This window comes from Nomascus leucogenys, chromosome 15 (assembly GCF_006542625.1).
Source record: "Nomascus leucogenys isolate Asia chromosome 15, Asia_NLE_v1, whole genome shotgun sequence".
NCBI classification, from domain to species: Eukaryota; Metazoa; Chordata; class Mammalia; order Primates; family Hylobatidae; genus Nomascus; species Nomascus leucogenys.
This window is the reverse complement of record NC_044395.1, coordinates 59,173,082-59,196,851: the sequence shown is the minus strand read 5'-3', so window position 1 is coordinate 59,196,851 and position 23,770 is coordinate 59,173,082. Positions and strand designations below refer to the sequence as shown.

The 23,770-nt window shown below is 42.8% G+C and overlaps 1 long non-coding RNA gene across 2 annotated transcripts in view; it reads right to left on the bottom strand.

Moving 5' to 3' along the window:
- LOC115838576 overlaps positions 1-23,770 on the bottom strand; it is a 60,405-nt gene that overhangs the window by 2,262 nt on the left and 34,373 nt on the right. Inside the window, exon 3 of one of the 2 annotated variants that reach the window (XR_004033594.1) lies at positions 7,781-7,892. This is a non-coding gene — a long non-coding RNA (uncharacterized LOC115838576). The remainder of the gene's footprint in view (positions 1-7,780; positions 7,893-23,770) is intronic. The other variant, XR_004033595.1, reaches the window with a different exon arrangement.

Sequence of the window (23,770 nt, the reverse complement as noted above, 5' to 3'; positions counted from 1 at the left end):
AACACCCTCTATAAAGACTGTATACATTTATAGACCTAACCATGTTTAACAGTGCCTGAATCTCCAAACTCTTCTTTACAGTGCATTTATTAATCCTTGTTTTTTCCTTTGTGGTTTTAATTTGCATTTCTTTGACTAAACGTGAAGGTGATAAATGCTTGAGGTGACAGATATCCCAATTACACTGATTTGATCATTATGCCTTGTATGTTTGTATCAAAATATCACATTACCTCATAAGTATGTACAATTATATACCCACAAAAATTTTAAACAACAATAAATAAAAGAAGTTGAACATTTTTCATGTTTACTGGCCATTTTGGGTTTTTTCTTATGTAAAATGCCTTTTCCAGTCAATCTTTTTTTTGTTTTTTTTTGTTTTTGTTTTTGTTTTGAGACAGAGTCTCGCTCTGTAGTCCAGACTGGAGTGCAGTGGCACCATCTTGGCTCACTGCAACCTCTGCATCCCGGGTTCAAGCAATCCTCCTGCGTCAGCCTCCTGGATAGCTGGGACTACAGGCGCCCACCATCACACCCAGCTAATTTTTTGTATTTTTAGTACAGATGGGGTTTCACCATATTAGCCAGGATGGTCTCAATCTCCTGACCTAGTGATCCGCCCACCTCGGCCTCCCAAAGTGCTGGGATTATAGGCGTGAGCCACTGCACCCAGCCCCTTTTTTCTTTTTAATTTAATTTTGTTTTTAGGCTCATCAAGTGAAGCAGTGTGAGTGAAGAAGTATTTTCATTTATTGACTTGAAGAAAATCTTTGAATGTTAAAGAAAAGAATCCTTGGTCTGGATGTGGCGGCTCGAGCCTGTAATCTCAACACTTCGGGAGGCTGAAGTGGGAGGATCACTTGAGCCCAGGAGTTTAAGACGAGCTTGGACAACACAGTGAGACCCCATCTCTACAAAAAATGAAAAAGTTAGCTGGGCATGGTGGTGCATGCCTGTAGTCCAAACTACTTGGGAGGATGAGGCAGGAGAATCACTTGAGCCCAAGAGTTTGGGTGATTCACTGCACTCCAGCCTCAGCAACAGAGTGAAACTCTGTCAAAGAAGAAAAGAAAAACAAAAAGAAAGAATCTTTGGTTAGGGATACTTTCCTCCAATGTAATTTGTCTTTCAACTTAGTTTATGATAAATTTTGCTACATAAAAGTTTTATATTTTCATATAACCAGATGTATCATCCTTTATACTTTAAGCCTTTAGTTTCATGTTTACAAAGTCATCCCTTACCCCCAAGGTTTTATAAATATTCACCTGTATTTTCTTGTACTTACATTAAAATTTTTAATCCTTCTGGATTTATCTTAGTGTACTATGTGAGTTTGGATTTAACTTTGTTTTAATTATTAGACAGTTCATCTTAACACTCTCTCCACTGACATGAGGCAGCAGATTTATTACACACTAAACTCTTATACACATTTGGATATATTTCTGAACTTTTTTTTAGCTAAAACAGCAATGTTTTAGTTATTATATCTTGCTAGTTCACATTAATATCTGGTAAGAAAAGAACTTTTCACTACTGTTCTTCCTAAAAGTGTGCTTGACATTCTTCATTTATTTTTCTAAATAAACCTTAAAATAGTTTTTTTTTTTCACATTCTAAAAATAGTTCCCAGGTATTTTTATTGGGATTTTGTTAAATTTATAGGTTTAGCTTGAGGAAATTTAATGCCTTTACAATAGTAAATTTTCTAATACAGAAATGTAGACTGCCTCTCCCTGTATTCAAATTTCTTTTTAGATTTCATGGTAAAGTTTTGTAGATATGTACATTTATCATTAAGTTTATTCCTAGGTGCTTTGGTTTTTTTATTGCTGTCATATATGAGTTCTTTCTTCCATTATCTATCTTAACAGAGTATTGCTGATATATATAAGAAAGCTATTAGTTTTTTAATATTTCTGTTATAATTGCTAAACTTTCTAAGTGTCTTAAGTCTAATAGTTTCTCAAGCAACCATATCATCTTGGAAAAATGATAATTTTATCTCTTCCTATCAAATATTTATACCTCTCTCATTTCCTTTTCTCGTTGTTACATTGATGAGCACTTCCAGAATAATGTTAAATAATGGTAATTATAGTTGAATTACTAACATCAGTGGAAATGCTTCTAATGTTTTATTGCTAAGTATAATATTGGCTATTGGTCTGAGATCAATATTCTTTAACATATAAAATGTTAACTATGATTTTTCTTAAATCAAAAATATATGTTGAGAGGAGTGACATTAGCTATGTGGCAGAGTACTATGTGTCTGCAACCTCCATCCCTTTCAATAGCGTAAGGAAAACTGGAAAATTCATAAATATGTGAAAATTAAACAACACACTTTTGAACTCTGTCAAAGAAGAAATCAAAAAGGAAATTTAAAAATATCTTGAGACAAAAATGAAAACACAACATGTCAAAACTTACGGGATGCAGCAAAAGCAGTATTAAATGGGAAGTTCATAGTGAAAAATGCCTACATTTACAAAGAAGAAAGGCAGGGCACAGTGGCTCACACCTGTAATCCCAGCACTTTGGAAGGCGGGCAGATCACTTGAACTTAGGAGACTGAGACCAGCCTGGGCAATCTGGTGAAACCCCATCTCTACAACAGATACAAAAATTAGCCAGATGTGCTGACACATGCTTGTAGTCCCAGCTACTTAGGAGTCTGATGTGGCAGGATGGCTTAAACCCGGGGAGGCTGAGGCTGCAGTGAGCCAAGATCAGGTCCCTGCATTCCAGCCTGGCCGATAGAGCCAGAACCTGTCTCAAAAATAAAATAAAATAAAGAAAGATTTCAAACAACCTAACTTAACAAGCCAAGGAATTTTTTAAAAAAAGAATGTATTGCCGGGCACGGTGGCTCACGCCTGTAATCCCAGCACTTTGGGAGGCTGAGGCAGGCGGATCACGAAGTCAGGAGATTGAGACCATCCTGACTAACACGGTGAAAACCTGTCTCTACTAAAAATACAAAAAATTAGCTGGGCGTGGTGGCGGGTGCCTGTAGTCCCAGCTACTCAGGAGGCTGAGGCAGGAGAATGGCGTGAACCCAGGAGGCGGAGCTTGCAGTGAGCCGAGATCGGCCACTGCACTACAGCCTGGGCGACAGAGCAAAACTCCGCCTAAAAAAAAAAAAAAAGAATAAACTAAGCCCAAAGTTACCAGAAGGAAGAAAATAACAAAGATTACAGCAGAAATAAATAAAATAAAACAATAGAAACAAATTAATAAAACTGAGGGTTTTTTAAAAGATAAAATTGACAAACTTTTAGCTACACTAGGAAAGAAAAGAGAGAAGACTGAAATAAATACAATCAGAAATGAAAGAAAAACTGATGTCACAGAAATAAAAAGGATCATAAGAGACTATTATGAACTATTATATGCCAACAACAAGCTGGACAATGTAGAAAAGAAGAATGAATTTCTAGACACATACAACCTACCAAGACTAAATGAAATTCTAAACAGATTTATAACTAGTATGAAGATTGAGTCAGTAACCAAAAGTCTCCCAACAACAGCAACAAAAATACCTAAGGCCAGATGGCTTCACTGGGGAATTCTACCAAACATTTAAAGAAGAATTAACATCAATCCTTCTCAAACTCTTCCAAAGAATTGAAGAAGGAACACTTCCAAACTCATTTTATGAATATAGCACTACCCCAATACTAAAGCTAGACAAAGACATCACAAGAAAAGAAAAGTACGGGCCAATATCCCTGATGAATACAGATACAAATACTCAACAAAATACTAGCGAACCAAATCCAATAGCACATTGAAAAGATCATACATCATGACCAAGTGAGATTCATCCCTGGGATGCAGGGATGGTTCAAAATATGCAAATCAATAAATTTAATATACTACATTAACAGAATAAAAGATAAAAATCACATAATCCTCTGAATAGGTGCAGAAAAAGCATTTAACAAAGTTTAACACCCTTTCGTCATAAAAGCTCTCAACAAACTAAGACCAGAATGAAATTACCTCAGCATAATAAAGGCTATAAATGAAAAGTCCTCAGCTAATATCACACTAATGGTGAAAACGGAAGAACAAGGCAAGGATGCCTACTCTCACCACTTCTGTTCAACATAGTACTGCAAGTCCTAGGCAAAGCAATTAGGGAAGAAAAAGAAATAAAAGGCATCCAAATCAGAAAGAAAAAGTAAAATTTTCCCTGTCTGCAGATGACACAATCTCATACGTAGAAAACCCTAAAGACACTATCCAAAAAAAAAAAAAAACCTGTTAGAACTAATAAATAAATTCAGTGAAGTTGCAGAGTACAAAATATAAAAATCAATTGCATTTTTGTATGCTCACAATGAACTATCTGGAAAGGAAATCAGGAAAATAATTTAATTTACAACAGCACCAAAAAGAATGAGATACCAGCCAGGCACGGTGGCTCACGCCTGTAATCCCAGAACTTTGGGAGGCCGAGACAGGTGGATCACCTGAGGTCAGGAGTTCGAGACCAGCCTGGCCAACATGGCAAAACCCTGTGTCTACTAAAAATACAAAAATTAGCTGGGCGTGGTGGCAAGTGCCTGTAATCCCAGCTACTCAGGAGGCTGAGGCAGGAGAGTCGCTTGAACCCAGAAGGCAGAGGTTGCAGTGAGCCGACATTGCACCACTGCACTCCAGTCTGGGTGACAGAGCAAGACTCCATCTCAAAAAAAAAAAAGAATGAGATACCTAGAACTAAACTTGACTAAAAGGGTGAAAAGTTGTATACTGAAAACTCAAAACATTGATGAAAGAAATTAAATAAGACATAAGTAAATGGAAAGACATCCATTGCTTAAAGACTGGAAAACTTGGTATTGTTAAAATGTCTACACTACCCAAAGTGATCTACACATTCAATGCAATCCCTATCAAAATCCCAATGACATTTCCTACAGAAATAGAAAAAAAAATTCTAAAAAATCCATAGGGAAATAGCCAGAGCAATCTTGAGCAAAAAGAACAAAGCTAAAAGGCCAGGCATGGTGGCTCATGCCTGTAATCTCAGCACTTTGGGAGGCCAAGGCGGGCGGCTCACCTGAGGTTGGGAGTTCGAGACAAGCCTGACCAACGTGGAGAAACCCCGTCTCTACTAAAAATACAAAATTAGCCGGGCGTGGTGGTGCATGCCTGTAATCCCAGCTACTCGGGAGGCTGAGGCAGGAGAATTGCTTGAATCTGGGAGGCAGAGGTTGTGGTGAGCCAAGATCATGCCAATGCACTCCAGTCTGGGCAACAAGAGCAAAACTCCATCTCAAGAAAAAAAAAAAAAAAAAAAGAACAAAGCTGGAGTTATCACACCTCCTGATTTCAAAATATATTACAAAGCTAATAGATTAGAATATATTACAAATCAAAACAGCATGGCACTGGCACAAAGACAGACATATAGACTGACAGAACAGAATAGAGAGCCCAGAAATAAATCCACATATACACAGTCAATTGATCTTTGACATGGATTCCAAGGATACACAATGGCGAAAAGATAGCCTTTTCAACAAATTTTCAAAAAATGGTGTTGGAAAAACTGGGTATCCATGTGCAAAAGAAAGAAATTGTCAGCCTGGGCAACAAAGTGAGACCTCATCTGTAGTACCAAAAGCAAAGGCAACAAAAACAAAATAAGCAAATGGGACTATATTAAACTAAAAAGCTTCTGCACAGCAATGGAAAAAACTCAACAGAGTGAAAAGGCAACCTAAAGAATGGGAGAAAATATTTGCAAACCATATAACTGATAAAGGATTAATCTCAAAATATATAAGAAACTTCTACAACTCAATCGTTAAAAAAAAGAACCAAAACTTAATACCCTAATACACCATTGAAAAACAGGCAAGGACCTGACCTGAACAGACATTTCTTCAAAGCAGACATATAAATGGCCAATAGGCATATGAAAAAATGCTCAACAGCATCACTAATTATCAGGGAAATGCAAATCAAAACCACAATGAGCTATCACCTCCCACCTGCCAGGATAGCCATTATCAAAAAGACAAAAGATAACAATTATTGGTAAAGATGTGGAGAAAAGGGAACCCTTGCACACCATTGGTGAGAATGCAAAATGGTACAGCTGCTATGGAAAACAGAATGAAATTTCTTCAAAAAATTAAAAACAGAACTGCCATTTGACTGAGCAATTCCACTTCTGGATGTTTAAAAAGAATTGAAATTAGGATCTTAAAGAAATACTAGCATTCCCATGTTTACTGCAGCACCATTCACAACAGCCAAGATGTACAAACAACCTAAATGTCCATCAACAGATGAACAGATAAAGAAAATGATGGTACATACAGACAATGGAATACTATTCAGCCTTTAAAAAGGAGGACATTCTACAATATGTGACAACATGAATGAACAATGAGGACATTATGCTAAGGGAAACAAGCCAGGTACAGAAAGACAAATATGGCACAATTCTACCTAGTCCAATTCATAGAATCAAAGAGTGAAATGGTGGTTACCAATGGCTGGAGGAGAGGGAAATTAAGAATTAATAACCCCTGGGGCATAAAGTTTCAGTCAAGCAAGATAAGTAAGTGTAGAGATCTGTTGTACAGCATTGAACCTGTAGTCCACAATAATGTAAAGTTAAAAATTTGTTGGCCGGGCACAGTGGCTCATGCCTGTAATTCCAGCACTTTGGGAGGCCAAGACAAGTGGATCACCTGAGGTCAGGAGTTCGAGACCAGCCTGGCTAACATGGTGAAACCCTGTCTCTACTAAAAATACAAAAAATTAGCCGGGGGTGGTGATGGGCGCCTGTAATCCCAGCTACTTGGGAAGCTGAGACAGGAGAATCACTTGAACCTGGGAGACGGAGGTTGCAGTGAGCCAAGATTGTGCCACTTCACTCCAGCCTGGGCAACAGAGCAAGACTTCATCTCAAAAAAAAAAAAAATCGTGACTTATTGAATGTGAGATGTGAAGGAAAGACAGGAGTTCAAGAGAACTGCCCAGTTCTTGGTTTTGTGATATTTACCAAGACAGGGTCACAGGAAGAAAAGCAGGTTTGGTGGGGGTTGGGGGGGCAGTATAGAGGATGAATCAATTTTAGCATTGTTATATTTGACATCCTGAGTTGAACATCCAGGTAGAGACATGTAAACAGTTATACACATAGATCTGGAGCAGAGAGATTTGGGCCTCAGATACTGATTTGGCAATGATCAGTGCATAGAAGACAGCTAAATGTGGAGAGTGAGGATACAAGAAAGAAGGCTGAAAATGGAACCACAAAGAATAGCCAGTTTTAAGAGATGGAAAAAGGAAGATGTCCTTAAGAAGGCACTGCCAGAGAGGTAGGAACAGAACCTATTCTGTGAATCAGGAAAACAAAAGGAGGACAGAGTTTTGGGTAGAACATGGCCAGCTGTGTCAGATGGAGCAAAGCTGTCCAGTAAGACAAGGACTAGAAAGGGTTCTCTGGATTTGCCAAGACCTCTTTGATGACCTCAGCAAAAGCAATTTCAGTAGAAAGGTGAGGGTGAATTCTGCCTGTGTTGTGTACCGGGCATAACCTCGTACTCCCTGTCACATTCCTTCAACTGCTTCCTTCTCTCCAAAGGCACCACTCGCCTCCCACTACTCTGGACCTCTGCTGACTTCCCTGAGTTGCCTGAAGTCAGAGCTGAAGTCCTAGACCTGCATGGCCTACACACGCTCCCTTCTGCATAAAATTGCTCCTCCACTTTCAGATAGAATGAAACATTTGCCATACCTACCACAGGGCATGAAATCTTGCTTCCTGAGCTGGTGCCAATGGACCAGATGATGCACCATGGAAGTTACACAGCAGAAGTAGGAGGGAATTATCTTCTTGTGGGGCAAACCTTGACAAATGGGAAATAGGAGACAGAAGTGAGGCAAACAGAGAAGTTTTTCTCATTGTTCCCTTCCATTTTAAGGTGTGATTGCTCCTTGCAGCCATGCCAGAGAACTCCCATGGCTGAAGGACACTACCTGCTAAGTCACCTGCCATTTCTCATCATGGCTTGTTGGAAGCAGGGACCTGCATTGTAACACATCATCCTGCCTCCACTGACTTGTCTTCATTTTTCTCTGTCTTTTTTTTTTTTTTTTTTTTGAGACGGAGTCTCGCTCTGTCTCCCAGGCTGGAGTGCAGTGACGCAATCTCGGCTCACTGCAAGCTCCGCCTCCCAGGTTCACGCCATTCTCCTGCCTCAGCCTCTCCGAGTAGCTGGGACTACAGGCGCCCGCCACCACGCCCGGCTAATTTTTTTGTATTTTTAGTAGAGACGGGGTTTCACCGTGGTCTCCATCTCCTGACCCCGTGATCCGCCCGCCTCGGCCTCCCAAAGTTCTGGGATTACAAGCGTGAGCCACCGCGCCCGGCTCATTTTTCTCTTTCTAAGCTCCCAGAAAGGGAATCAGCACCTGAATCCTGACCCCAGGCTCTGCAATCTAGCAATCTTAGCCCTGGGCTAAGACACAGTTAGCGAGATAAGCTATAAGTTGAATACTATGTAAGATATAGAGAAAGGCAGTGTAGACAATATTTTCAAGAAATTCCCTTTCCTGTGAAGGAAAGGAAAAAAAGTGGATTTCAGGGAGGGAAACGAAACAGGTCCCAAATTGTTTAGAAGGTGCCTATAAAGCTGATACACGCTTTGGTTAAAATGTTGCTATAAGAAAGAACATTTAAATTCACTCTCCATTTAGACTACTTGAGCCAATAGGCTCTCAAGAGCATGTGTTCTATTTTTCTGACGTTTCAATATGATGTAATGAGAAAGGGAATAAAAAGGAGGGTACCATAACAGAGTGAATAGGGATTTGAGAAAGGCAGAGTTGGACAAGGTAGAGAATTGTCAAATTAGAAGATGAAAGGAATATTAAACATCCGTATTAGAGCAACTATTGATCCGGCTCAGATTCACATATTTGCTGTATTCCCTAGGTCAGATTATCCAAAGAACATAGCAATATCATTTTATTTATAGATGACTATCAAAAGTACTAGTAACATCCAGCAAAAACTATCATCCAAAGATGTCTATTTACTTTGCTACAACAGAAGCAGCCTTTAACCCAATTCAACTTAACAAATATTTATTTGCCCCTGTCATGTGGGGGCTCTGTGGAAGTAGGGTGGTTGGGGACATAGGGACCCTTCTCAGATGAATAAGATCCACTGGTAACCTAAAGATGACTATAATCTCAGAGTTAGAAATAAAATAGAACACACAGATTATTATTGAAGGTCCGTGATGGTTAATTTTATGTGTCAGCTTGATTGGGTTAAGAGATACCCAGATCACTGGTAAAACATGATTTCTGGGTGTGTCTGTGAGGGTGTTTCCAGCAGAGATCAGCATTCCAATCAGTAGGCTGAGTAAAGAAGATCCCCTCGCCAATGTGAGCAAGCATCATCACATCTGGTGAGGTCCTGGATAGAACAAAAAATCAGAGGAAGGGTGCATATGCTGTCTCTTTCTGGGACACCAACCCTCTCTCTTGCTCTAGGACATCAGAGCTCCAGATTCTCTGCCTTTGGACTCTGGGACTTACACCAGTGGCCTCCCAGTTTCTCAGCCTTTGGCCTTGGACTTAGAGTCTAACACCATCAGCTTCCCTGGTTCTCAGGCCTTCAAACTCAGACTGAATTAACCACCTGCTCTCCTGGTTCTCCAGCTCGAAGACAGCATATCATGGGCCTTCTCAGCCTCTATAATTGCGTGAGTCAATTCCCATAATAAATCACCTCTTATCTAGCTAAATATATTCTGTTGGTTCTGTTTCTCCAGTTAACCCTAATACAAGATTGGATAAAATAAAAGCCATAAAGAAGATACAAACAAAATTCTAAGGAGGTCCTAAGCAGGGAGAGATTATGCTAGTGAAAAATAATTAAGAAAAACTTAATTGAGAGAGGTGACATGCTTCTTAAACATAATTTTAATAGTTGGACATGGGGGGAGGCTGGGCAGATATAAGAGTAAATCCAAAGGCATGGAAGCAGGAAATAACAGAGTAGAATTGAAGAATGATAGACTTTGACAGTTTTGAAGGATATATCCAAGAACTTTTAGAACCCTAAATGTTCCTATGTACCACTATATCAAGAAATTTTCCTCAAAAAGTGCACACATAATGCTGAGTATATAGCTACCAAGCTACACATGCTGTAAAGGATGGACCATTAGCTAGGCTAACTTAGCAACTAACTATGTGACTTGCTTTTTTTAAGTAACAAACACTAGAAATTGATTTCTCCCAGTTCTGGAGGCTGGGAAGTCTGAGATCAGGGTGTTGGCAGGGTCAGGTTCTGGTGAGGGACTTCTGGGTTGCAGGCCGCTGACCTCTCATTGCATCCTCACATGTTAGAGAGCAGAGCCCACCAGCTTGCCTTTTAATGTCCATGTCCTAGTGTGCAGGATTCAGATTTAGGTCTCAGAAAAATGACACATGACCACCGTTTACTCAGGAATGGTAAAAACCCTGAATTTTTAAATCCATAAATATCTACTGCCCACAGCAGTTCCATTTGGCTGCGGTGCTCAGCATGAATCATCCCAGAGATGAATCCTGCTTATTTTAAGATGAATGAGAACATTCTATCATTTGTTGGAAATTTCTTAATATTTCTTCTACTTTGATGAATCACTTCTGCATGAACATACCCCGTGTTTTGTCTTCTCTCCTATCCCACCTCTTAGCTAAAATAAAGGGAAAATGGATTTGCAGATCAAGAACTGGAGAGGCCCAGCCCTTCAGGAGGCCTCGTAGGCCTCTGCCGACCATCGGCAGAGTGGCCCATAGTAGCTCCCCGACCATAGGTCAAGAAGTGCTGTCTTTCTTCTTTTTTTCTTTTGAGATGGAGTCTCGCTCTTGTCATCCATGCTGGAATACAATGACGCAATCTCGGCTCACTGCAACCTCTACCTCCCAGGTTCAAGCGATTCTCGTGCCTCAGCCTCCTGAGTAGCTGGGATTACAGGTGCCCGCCACCACACCTGGCTAATTTTTGTATTTTAGTAGAGATGGGATTTCACCATTTTGGCCAGGCTGGTCTCGAGCTCCTGCCCTCAGGTGATCTGCCCATCTTGGCCTCCCAAAGTGCTGGGATTACAGACGTGAGCCACCGTGCCTGGCCTGAAATACTCTTTTAAGTACAAGCCTTAGAGATAAGCATGACCTTACAGTACTGACTGGGGGAAAAAACCTCTAACCTTGGTCACATCCCAGTTTCTCTCTCCTGCTGCCTCTGGCAGCCTTTAAGCTGTAGAAGAGGAGATTGCAGAAAGAAACACATTTAAGCTGGGCACGGTCTCTATTTTTGTACTAAAAATACAAAAAATTACTCGGGCGTGGTGGTGCATGCCTGTAATCCCAGCTACTCAGGAGGCTGTGGCAGGAGAATCACTTGAACCTGGGAGGTGGAGGTTGCAGTGAGCCGAGGTCACACCATTGCACTCCAGTCTTGGCCACAACAGCAAAACTCCATCTCAAAAAAAGAAAAAGAAACACGTTTAAGATTGCATAAAACAAACAGCAATGACAAAAACAACAGCAAAAACCCATAAAACCGTGGTCTCCACCGCTTGACTCACTGCCAGAAATAGTAGGCACTGGCCAGGCACAGTGGCTCACGCCTGTAATCCCCACACTTTGGGAGGCTGAGGCGGGCAGATCACTGGAGGTCAGGAGTTCAAGACCAGCCTGGCCAACATGGTGAAACCCCATCTCTACTAAAAATACAAAAATTAGCCAGGCGTGATGACATGCACCTGTAATCCCAGCTACTCAGAAGGCTGTGGCAGGAAAATCATTTGAACCCAGGAGGTGGAGGTTGTACTGCACTCCGGCCTGGGCAATAGAGTGAGACTCCATCTCAAAAAAAAAAAAAAAAAAAAAAAAAGCAGGCACTGAAAGAACAAGGCCAGGAAGAACCTCTGTCCACCAAGCAAAGCCCTGAAAGCCCTGATGAATAACTGACTAACTGAAGCCTAACTAGGTTTTCGGAAGCTGCAACTGAGGGCTTCAGCAGGCAGGAGCCATGATCAGAGCACTGAGGATTTGAGAAGAAATGAGCACCGATTCGACTCATGGCCACTATCTTGAGATACTAATACTGCAAATCCAATTCTGACAAAAACCTCCAAAACCGAAAAGACAATGTCCTACTTATTAGAAAGTTTTCTATCCTTTTGGTGTTGTAATACACTGAATGGATACTGCAAAAAGAATTAAAGCTGTGCTTGAGCAGATTGCTTAAATCATGAATTAAAAAGGGAGAAAGCATTTTTTTTTTTCAGTAATCCTTGAACTTCATCTCTAAAGGCCTTAAAATATGTAAATTGATAGACTATTGGTCTGCTGTTAAATGTGATCCTTAGGAAGGCTACATAGAGGCGGGCAGATAGCTTGGGCCCAGGAGTTTGAGACCAGCCTCGGCAACATGGAGAAACCTTGTATCTACTAAAAATAGAAAAATTAGGCTGGGCACAATGGCTCATGCCTGTAATCCCAGCACTTCGGGAGGCCAAGGCAGGCGGATCACCTGAGATCAGGCAAGACCAGCCTGACCAACATGGAGAAACTCCGTCTCTACTAAAAATACAAAATTAGTCAGGCGTGGCAGCTACTTAGGAGGCTGAAGCAGGAGAATCACTTGAACCCGGGAGGCGGAGGTTGTGGTGAGCTGAGATTGAGCCATTGCACACCAGCCTGGGCAACAACAGTGAAACTCCGTCTCAAAAAAAAAAAAAGAAAAGAAAGAAAGAAACGAAAATAGAAAAATTAGCTGGGCGTGGTTCTGTTGTCCCAGATACTTGGGAGGCTGAGGTGGAAGGATCACCTGAGCCCAGGACACAGAGGTTGCAGTGAGCTGAGGTCACACCACATTACTCCAGACTGGGCCACAAACCAAGACCCTGTCTGAAAAAAAAAAAAAAAGAAGGCTACATAGGGCTGGGCATGGTGGTTCAAGCCTGTAATCCTAGCACTTTGGGAGACAGGAGGATCACTTGAGCTCAGGAGTTCAAGACCAGCCTCAGCAACATAGTGAGATCTTGCCTCTACAAAAAATTTTAAAATTAGCCAGATGTGATGGCACACACCTGTGGTCCCAACTACTCAGGAGGCTGAGACAGGAGGATTGCTTGAGCCCAGGAGGTCGAGGCTGCAGCGAGCTATGATCACACCACTGTATTCCAGCCTGAGTGACAGTAAGACCCTCTCTAAAAAAAAAAAAAAAAAAGAAGAAGAAGCTACATAGAAACATGAGTAAATGATCCTTAAATAACGTTGAGCGAAAATAATCAAAATAATAGCCTGCGTTTATTTACGATAGAATTTACAAAGAAAAATATGTACTATGAGTATGAATTAGAATGAAAATAGTTGTATTAGAATATGAGACTTGGGGTAATCATTTTTATTTTCTTGAAAATTTTCTTTGATATTCTTAACACAACTGATCAATTAAATATAATCAAGTAAAGACAAACTATGGCCGGGCATGGTGGCTCATGCCTGTAATCCCAGCACTTTGGGAGGCTGAGACAGGAGGATCACTTGAGGTCAGGAGTTCGAGACCAGCCTGGCCAACATGGTGAAACCCTGTTTCTACTAAAAAAAAAAAAAAAAAAAAAAAAATCAGCTGGGTGTGGTGGCATGTGCCTATAGTCCTAGCTACTCGGGAGGCTAAGGTATGAGAATCGCTTGAACCCGGGAGGTGGAGGTTGCAGTGAGCCAAGATCGTCCCACTGCATTCCAGTCTGGGTGACAGAGCAAGGCCCTGTCTCAAACAAAAACAAACAAACAAAAAATAAAAACAAACTAATGAATACCCAAATTACACGATTACATATGAAATATTGATTTTCATGTGCTCTGTCCCATGTCCACGTTTATAACAGAAAGTATGGATGGGAAATTTGACTTTTATGAGAAACCACAAGTAAATCACTCTAAAAATATAAGTTTTTTAAAAAGCTGAAAATGAGGGATTTGGGTGTGAAAGTGTGAAAAGAAAACCTAACTTAAAGCAATATGTCACCAGGCACAGTGGCTCATGCATGTAATCCCAGCACTTTGGGAGGCTGAGGTTGGGGGATCACTTGAGGTCAGTAGTTTGAGACCAGCCTGGCCAACATGGTGAAACCCCGTCTCTATTAAAAATACAAAAATTAGCCAGGCATGGTGGCAGGCGCCTGTAATTCCAGCTACTCAGGAGGCTGAGGCTGGAGAATCACTTGAACCTGGGAGGTGGAGGTTGAGTGAGCCGAGATTGCACCCCTGCACTCCTCCAGCCTGAGCGACAGAGCGAGACTCCATCTCAAAAAAAAAAAAAAAAAAAAAAAGCAATATTTATATCAGACACAGGACAGGAGGGGACCATGTTGTCCCTTCTGCTGTCCTAGGGAGCCCTGTGCAAGGCTCACAGTGTGGTGGTTTTGCAGTTGGGGACCTCTGTATCCAGACTCCAGCTCCATCACTTCCTGGCTGTGGGTCCTTGGTCCAGTTATTAAGCTCTCTAATCCTCAGCTTCCTCCTTTGTAAAGTGGAGATGTAGATAACCTATCTCATTAGATAGTCTTAAACAGTATAAGGCATGTAAAGCAAGCACCCAGCACCTTGCCTAATAGGCAACTCTTCAGTAAATGCTAGTTCCCTTGTTTCTGCAGTCTCTTCTCAAAAATGTACCATGTAGCCAAGTGCAGTGGCTCATGCCTGTAATCCCAGCATTTTGGGAGGCTGAGGTGGGCGGATCACGAGGTCAGGAGTTCGAGACCAGCCTGACCAACATGGTGAAACTCTGTCTCTACTAAAAATACAAAAATTAGCCGGGCGTGGTGGCGCACACCTGTAATCCCAGCTACTCAAGAGGCTGAGGCAGGAGAATCGCTTGAACCCGGGAGGCGGAGGTTACAGTGAGCCGAGATCGTGCCACTGCACTCCAGCCTGGGCAACAGAGTGAGACTCTGTCTCAAAAAAAAAAAAAAAAAAGTACCATGTAAAATTGGACCTACCTCTGACTGAGTTAATCATCAGGTTATTAAGTATTTACCACTTCTTGACTGCCCACTAGCAGACTCAGTGCCTGTAACATAGTAGGCTCCAGGTAAAGATATGTTTGATGGATGGACAAATGGATGGATTGATGGATGGATGGATGGATGACTCAATCTCTGTCTTTAGATCCCTAGAAGAAGAGACACTTGTTTGTTCTATTTATACATTTTTTCATTTCTTTTAATTTTTTTATTTTTTATTTTTGTGGGTACATAGTCAGTGTATATATTTGTTTCTTTCCCTCTCTTCCTTCCTTCATTCGTTCCTTCCTCTCTCTCTCTTTCTCTCTCCCTTCCTTCCCTTCCCTTCCTCCTTCCCTCCCTCCTTCCCTTCCCCTTCCTTCCTTCCTTCCTTCCTTCCTCCTCTCTCTCTCTCTCTTTTTCTTTCTTTCTTTCTTTCTCTCACTTTGTTGCCCAGGCTGCAATCGCAGTTCACTCCAACTTCTGCCTCCCAGGTTCAAGCCATCCTCCCACCTCAGCCTCCTGAGTAACTGGGCACGCACCACTGCACCCGGCTAGTCCTTGTATTTTTTGTAGAGATGGGGTTTTGCCACATTGTCCAGGCTGGTCTCAAACTCCTGGGCTCAAGGGACCCACCTGCTTTGGCCTCTTAAAGTGCTAGGCGTGAGCCACCACACCTGGCCTTGTCCTATATATTTCTAAGGAATACATTTGAGACCAGGAAGTGCAGTATTAATCTCTCTTTGTTATTTTATTTTTATTTTTTTTGAGATGTCTTGCTCTGTTGCCCAGGCTGAAGTGCAGTGGCACAATCATGGCTCACTGCAACCTCTGCCTCCTGGGCTCAAGCCATCGTCCCACCTCAGCCTCCTGAGTAGCTGGGACTACAGGCATGTGCCACCATGTCCAACTAATTTTTTTATTTTTTTTTAAAGACAGGGTCTCACCATTTTGCCCAGGCTGGTCTTGAACCCCTGGGCTCCAATGATCAGCCCACCTCAACCTCCCAAAGTGCTGGAATTACAGGCATGAACTGCCTGCCCTGGCCTCTTTGTTATTTTGATCAGAAAAAGTGGGTTTGGCTAAATGAAGTCCAGGCTCTTGGGGAGAAGCCCTTGGGAAGAATAGAAGTGAAAAGGAGGCTTCTCTGAGCCAGTCAAATGCTCTCTAGATCTTCAGACTCTGCTGTTCTCACATCCCTAGGCCCAGATGCACTTCGTTTCTTTCTGGAGTAGGTAGAAGCTACAAGAAAGCAGTTTTCACATAAAATCAAGAACAATATTCTAATAAACTGACCACACATGGAAAAGGTGCTTCGAAAAAAGTGGGTTTCTCATCACCAGCCCCTGAGATGGAAGAGATATTGCCATAGTTGTTGTTATGTCAGGGAGGGAATTCTAGCTTTGAATCGGTGGTTAGATGAGAAAAACTCCTTCCAGCCTGAGATTTTGTGATTTCATTTATGAGACACTCACGCTCTCACAACTAGGCTTTCGACTGCCACCTAGAGGCTTACTTATGGAAAAGAGAATAAATATTACTACAAATCTGAACCCGAAGAGAATGCTGTTCTTTTTCATTTTGAATTTTCAACTCCACTTGGGCCTACAGGCATCCCTTCCCTAGGTATTTCCAAGGGCAGAATCTTATAACAGACTAAATGTTATGCTCTTGAAGTATCAACACAACTCAACACAACTACAGGACAAGGACAGACACACAGTTAGAGGAAGCTTCTTCTCTTTCTCAGCTTCAGAGATAAGGAAGCAAGTCATATACACGACAAAATAAATTACCATGTGAGTTAGACTGTGCCAAACAGCTAATGCAGGTGATTATTGCCATGAAAGTTGAGTCAATGAAGAGATCCCTGTGGTCTGGGGTGGAAGGGCTTTTGGGGAGGGAGTAGAATTAGAGCTAGCTCTTGATGAAGAAATAACCTGGGGAAGGTAAGATGGAGCAGGAACAGATGGAGGTGAGTGTAGCTAAAGAGCCCAGGCTTTGGAGTCCAAAAGACTGCATCAAATTCTGAACTGTCTTCACTAGCTGTGACTTTAGCTAGTCTCTTAAAGTCTCTGAGCAGCAGCTTCCTCCTCTTACAACCGGGATATGCTCACCTTTCTTGAAAGCATGTTGTCTGGATTAGAGATACTATATATAAAGTAGCACAATAATAAACACTCACATGGCTGTTGGCATTGCTGTGGATTAGACACCTGGGTGGACCTGGTGTGGGCGGAGCATTTGTGGAAGCACATGAAGTGAGGCCAAGGCAGTGTTGAGTGCTGAGAGAACCCATGACTAGGAGTCAGCAGACCTCAGTTTAAGTTCTTGATTTCATGTCACCAGGCAAATCACTTTCATTTTCTCCAGGCTTGTCTTTCCTATCTGTACAGTGAGGGTATTGGTCTGGAGAAATAATTCTCTACCCTGGTTACTTAGTACATGAGGAGACTGAAAATCACCTGGTGACCATTGAACAGGCCCCAGAGACAAAAACTCCTTACCTGAGAATTTAGAATTTAGAAGGGAGCAAATACCACCTGGTGACCATCAAACAGGCCATCCAGAGGCAAAACTCCTTATCTGGGGAAAATTAGAAGTAATTAGACTTCCCCACTTTCCAAAGCAGGTATCTGGTTCCTCTGGTTTTTGGTAACAGATGTGCTCTGGATTACCTCCTAGCTGAAGAGGGAGGAGTCTTTGCTGTCATCAACAAAACCTGTTGCACCTACATTAGCTTGTCTGGAGACGTGGAAACTGATGTCCAAGAAATTTTCAAACAAGCCAAATGACTACACACACTTTCCCAAAGTAACCAAGACTGGACCAAAACTTTTACTAATTGGTTTCCAAAAATCACTTGGCTTCTCCCATTCCTTGGACCTTTGTTCCTTGTCATTCTTCTTTTAATATTTGATCCCTGCTTTTTTTTTAACATGCTCATTAAATTTATATCTTCCTGATTGCAAAGATTCTGCCTACAGATGGCTATGCAATCCCAATACCAGCCTGTAATAGCAACTTCCATTTGCATGGGGCCTCTTGATGGAATCTGGTTTTTCCCGACCTGAACGAGTTTTTCATGACCCTTCATTCCCTTTATGACAGAGCAAGAAAGGAAAAAACGCAACTATCCCTTCAATGCCGCCTTTCAGCAGGAAGTAGCCAGACTCAACACCCCTCTTCATTGTGGTGTTTTCCCTTTCTTGAGACCCCAATTGTCAGGCCTCTGAGCCCAAGCTAAGCCATCATATCCCCTGTGACCTGCACATATATATCCAGATGGTCTGAAGCAACTGAAGAACCACAAAAGAAGTGAAAATAGCCAGTTCCTGCCTTAACTGATGACATTCCACCACTGTGATTTGTTCCTGCCACACCCTAACTGATCAATAGACCTTGTGACATTCCTTCTCCTGGGCAATGAATCTCAGGAGCTCCCCACCAAGCACCTTGTGACCCCCATCCTTGCCCACAAGAGAACAACCCCCTTTAACTGTAATTTTCCGCTACCTACCCAAATCCTATAAAACTGCCCCACCCCATCTCTCTCCCTTTGCTGACTCCTTTTTTGGATTCGCCCACCTGCACCCAGGTGATTAAAAAGCTTTATTGCTCACACAAAGCCTGTTTGGTGGTCTCTTCACATGGACGCATTTAACATTTAGTGCTGAAGACCCGGGACAGGGGGACTCCTTCAGGAGACTGGTCCCATGTCCTCGCCCTCACTCCTTGAGGAGATCCACCTACGACCTTGGGTCCTCAAATCAGCCCAAAGCACATCTCACCAATTTCAGATCAGGTAAGTGGTCTCTTCACTCTCTTCTCCAGCCTCTCTCGCTACCCTTCAGTCTCCCTGTCCTTCTAATTCCAATTCTTTTTCCTCTCTAGTAGAGACAAAGGAGACACATTTTATCCATGAACTCAAAAACTCCGACGTTGGTCACAGATTTGGGAAGACAGTCTTCCCTTGGTGTCTGATCACTGCAGGGACGCCTGCCTTGATCATTCACCCACATTCCACTGGTGTCTGATCACTGCGGGGATGCCTGCCTTGATCATTCACCCACATTCCATTGGTGTCTGATCACCGCAGGGATGTCTGCCTTGGCCATTTACCCACATTTCCTTGGTGGCAAGTCAATTGTGGGGACGCCTGCTTTGGCTGCTCACCCACATTACAGCCCAGGGCTGCTCACCCTCACCCCCCACCCTGTGTCTCTACCTTTCTCTTTAAACTTACCTCCTTCACTATGGGCAACCTTCTGCCCTCCATTCCCCCTTCTTCTGCCTTAGCCTGTGTTCTTAAAAACCTAAAACCCCTTCAACTAACACCTGACCTAAAACCTAAACATCTTATTTTCTTCTGTAATACCACTTGGCCCCAATACAAACTCAAAAATAGTTCCAAGTGGCCAGAGAATGGCACTTTCGATTTGTCTATCCTAGAAGACCTAGATAATTTTTGTCGAAAATCGGGCAAATGGTCTGAGGTGCCTGATGTCTAGGCATTCTTTACACATCGGTCCCTCCCTAGTCTCTGCTCCCAATGTGACTCATCCCAAATCTTTCTTCTTTCTCTCCAGTCTGTTCCTTCAGGCTCCACCCCAAGCTCTGAGTCCTTTGAATCCTCCTTTTCTACAGACCCATCTGACCTTTCCCCACTCCCCATGCTGCTCCTCGCCAGGCCGAGCCAGATCCCAATTCTTCCTCAGCCTCTGCTCCTCCACCCTATAATCCTTCTATCACCTCCCCTCCTCACACCCAGTCCGGCTTACAGTTTCGTTCTGCGACTAGCCCTCCCCCACCTGCCTAACAATTTCCTCTTACAGAGGTGGCTGGAGCTGAAGGCATAGTCAAGGTTGATGCTCCTTTTTCTTTAGCTGACCTCTCCCAAATCAGTTAGCATTTAGGCTCTTTTTGATCAAGTATAAAAACCCAGCCCAGTCCATGGCCTGTTTGGCAACAACCCTTAGACACTTTACCACCCTGGATCCAGAGGGGCCAGAAGGCCGTCTTATTCTCAATATGCATTTTATTATCCAATCCACTCCTGACATTAGAGAAAGCTCCAAAAATTAGATTCCAGCCCTCAAACCCCACAACAGGACTTAATTAACCTTGCCTTCAGGGTGTACAATAATAGAGAAGAGGCAGCCAAATGGCAATGTATTTCTGAGTTGCAATTACTTGCCTCCACTGTGAGAGAAACCCCAGCCACATCTCCAGCACACAAGAACTTCAAAACGCCTAAACCGCAGCAGCCAAGCGTTCCTCCAGGAACTTCTCCCGCAGGATCTTGCTTCAAGTGCCGGAAATCTGGCCAGTGGGCCAAGGAATGCCCACAGCCTGGGATTCCTCCTAAGCCATGTCCCATCTGTGCAGGACCCCACTGGAAATTGGACTGTCCAACTGGAACTCTGGCCCAAGGCTCTCTGACTGACTCCTTCCCAGATCTTCTCAGCTTAGTGGCTGAAGACTGACGCAGCCCAATCACCTCACAAGCCTCCTGGACCATCACAGACACTTCAGGTAACTCTTACAGTGCAGGGTAAGTCCATCCCTTTCTTAATCGATACGGAGGCTACCCACTCCACATTACCTTCTTTTCAAGGGCCTGTTTCGCTTGCCTCCATAACTGTTGTGAGTATTGATGGCCAGGCTTCTAATCCTCTTAAAACTCCCCCACTCTGGTGCCAACTTGGAAAACATTCTTTTATGCACTTTTTTAGTTATCCCCACCTGCCCAGTTCCCTTATTAGGCCGAGTCATTTTAACCAAATTATCTACTTCCCTGACTATTCCTGGGCTACAGCCACATCTCATTGCTGCACTTTTACCCAACTCAAGGCCTCTTTTACATCCTCCTCTTGTATCTCCCTACCTTAATCCATAATTATGGGATACCTCTACTTCCTCCTTGGTGACCGATCATGCACCCCTTATCATCCCATTAAAACCTAATCACCCTTACCCCACTCAATGCCAGTATCCCATCCCACGGCAGGCTTTAAAAGGGTTACAACTCCCCTATCCTACTTGTCCAAAAACTGGACAAGTCTTACAGGTTGGTTCAGGATCTTTGCCTTATTAATCAAATCATCCATCCCATCCATCCTATAGTGCCAAACCCATATACTGCCCTATCCTCAATGCCTCCCTCCACAACCCATTATTCTGTTCTGGATCTCCAAGATGCCTTCTTTACTATTCCTTTACACCCTTCATCCCAGCCTCTCTTCGCTTTCACTTGGACTAACCCTGACACCCATCAGTCTCAGCAACTTGCCTGGGCTGTACTGCTGCAAGGCTTCAGGGACAGCCCTCATTACTTCAGCCAAGCTCTTTCTCATGATTTACTCTCCTTCCACCCCTGTGCTTCTCACCTTATTCAATATATTGATGACCTTCTACTTTGTAGCCCCTCCTTTGAATCTTCTCAACAAGACACCCTCCTGCTCCTTCAACATTTATTCCCCAAGAGATATCGGGTATCCCCCTCCAGAGCTCAAATTTCTTCTCCACCTGTTACCTACTTCAGCATAATTCTTCATGAAAACACGCATGCTCTCCCTGCCAATCATGTCCGGCTGATCTCTCAAACCCCAACCCCTTCTACAAAGCAACAACTCCTTTCCTTCCTGGGCATGGTTGGATACTTTCACCTTTGGATACCTGGTTTTGCCATCCTAACAAAACCATTATATAAACTCACAAAGGGAAACCTAGCTGACCCCATAGATCCTAAATCCTTTCCCCACTCCTCTTTCCATTCCTTGAAAACAGCTGTAGAGACTGCTCCCACACTAGCTCTCCCTGACTCATCCCAACTTTTTTCATTACACACAGCTGAAGTGCAGGGCTGTGCAGTCAGAATTCTTACACAAGGACCAGGACTGCACCCTGTAGTCTTTTTGTCCAAACAACTTGACCTTACTGTTTTAGGCTGGCCCTCATGTCTGCATACGGTGGCTGCCGCTGCTCTAATACTTTTAGAGGCCCTCAAAATCACAAGCTATGTTCCACTTACTCTCTACAGTTCCCATAACTTTCAAAATCTATTTTCCTCCTCATGTTTGATGCATATACTGCCCCCCCGCCCGGCTCCTTCAGCTGTACTCACTATTTGTTAAATCTCCCACAATTACCATTGTTCCTGGGCCAGACTTCAATCCGGCCTCTCATCTCATTCCTGATACTACATCTGAACCCCATGACTGTATCTCTCTAATCCACATGGCATTCTCCCCATTTCCCCATATTTCCCTCTTTCCTGTTCCCCACCTAGACCACACTTGGTTTATTGATGGTAGTTCTTCCAGGCCCAATCACCAATCACCGGTAAAGGCAGGCTATGCTATAGCGTCTTCCACACCTATCATTGAGTCTATGGCCCTGTCCCCTTCCACTACCTCTCAACAAGCTCATTGCCTTAACTTGAGCCGTCATTCCTGCAAAGGGACTACGTGTCAATATCTATATAGATTCCAAGTATGCCTTCCACATCCTTCACCACCATGCTGTTATATGGGCAGAAAGAGGTTTCCTCACTCCACAAGGGTCCTCCATTATTAATGCCTCCTTAATAAACTCTTCTTAAAACTGCTCTACTTCCAAGGAAGCTGAGGTCATTCACTGCAAGGGGCATCAAAGGGCATCAGATCCCATCGCTCAGGGCAACACTTATGCTGATAAGGTACCTAAAGCAGCAGCTAGCAAACAGCTTCCTGTTGCCCTCATGACACCAACACTTCACTACTATTTTGTTTTGTTTTTCTTATTATTAATATAAGAAGATCGAGGAATAGGCCTTGACTTACTGCTAAAAAAAAGGAGGACTCTGTATATTTTTAAATGAAGAGTGTTGCTTTTACCTAAATCAATCTGGCCTGGTATATGACAACATAAAAAAAAAAAAAAAAAACTCAAGGATAGAGCCCAAAAACTCGCCAACCAAGCAAATAATTATGCTAAATCCCCTTGGGCACTCTCTAATTGGATGTCCTGGGTCCTCCCAATTCTTAGTCCTTTAATACCTGTTTTTCTCCTTCTCTTATTAGGACTTGTGTCTTCTGTTTAGTTTCTCAATTCATACAAAACCACATCCAGGCCATCACCAATCATTCTATATGACAAATGCTCCTTCTAACAACCCCACTATATCACCCCTTACCCCAAAATCTTTCTTCAGTTTAATCTTTCCCACTCTAGGTTCCCACGCTCCCCTAATCTCACTCGAAGCAGCCCTAAGAAACATCGCCATTATCTCTCCATATCACCCCCCAAAATTTTCACTGCCCCAACACTTCACCACTATTTTGTTTTGTTTTTCTTATTAATATAAGAAGACAGGAATGTCAGGCCTCTGAGCCCAAGCTAAGCCATCATATCCCCTGTGACCTCACATATACACCCAGATGGCCCGAAGCAACTGAAGAACCACAAAAGAAGTGAAAATAGCCAGTTCCTGCCTTAACTGATGACATTCTACCACTGTGATTTATTCCTGCCCCATCCTAACTGATCTTGTGACATTCCTTCTCCTGGGCAATGAATCTCAGGAACTCCCCACCAAGCATCTTGTGACCCCTGCCCCTGCCCACAAGAGAACAACCCCTTTTAACTGTAATTTTCCACCACCTACCTAAATCCTATGAAACTGCCCCACCCCTATCTCTCTCCTTTTGCTGACTCCTTTTTTGGATTCA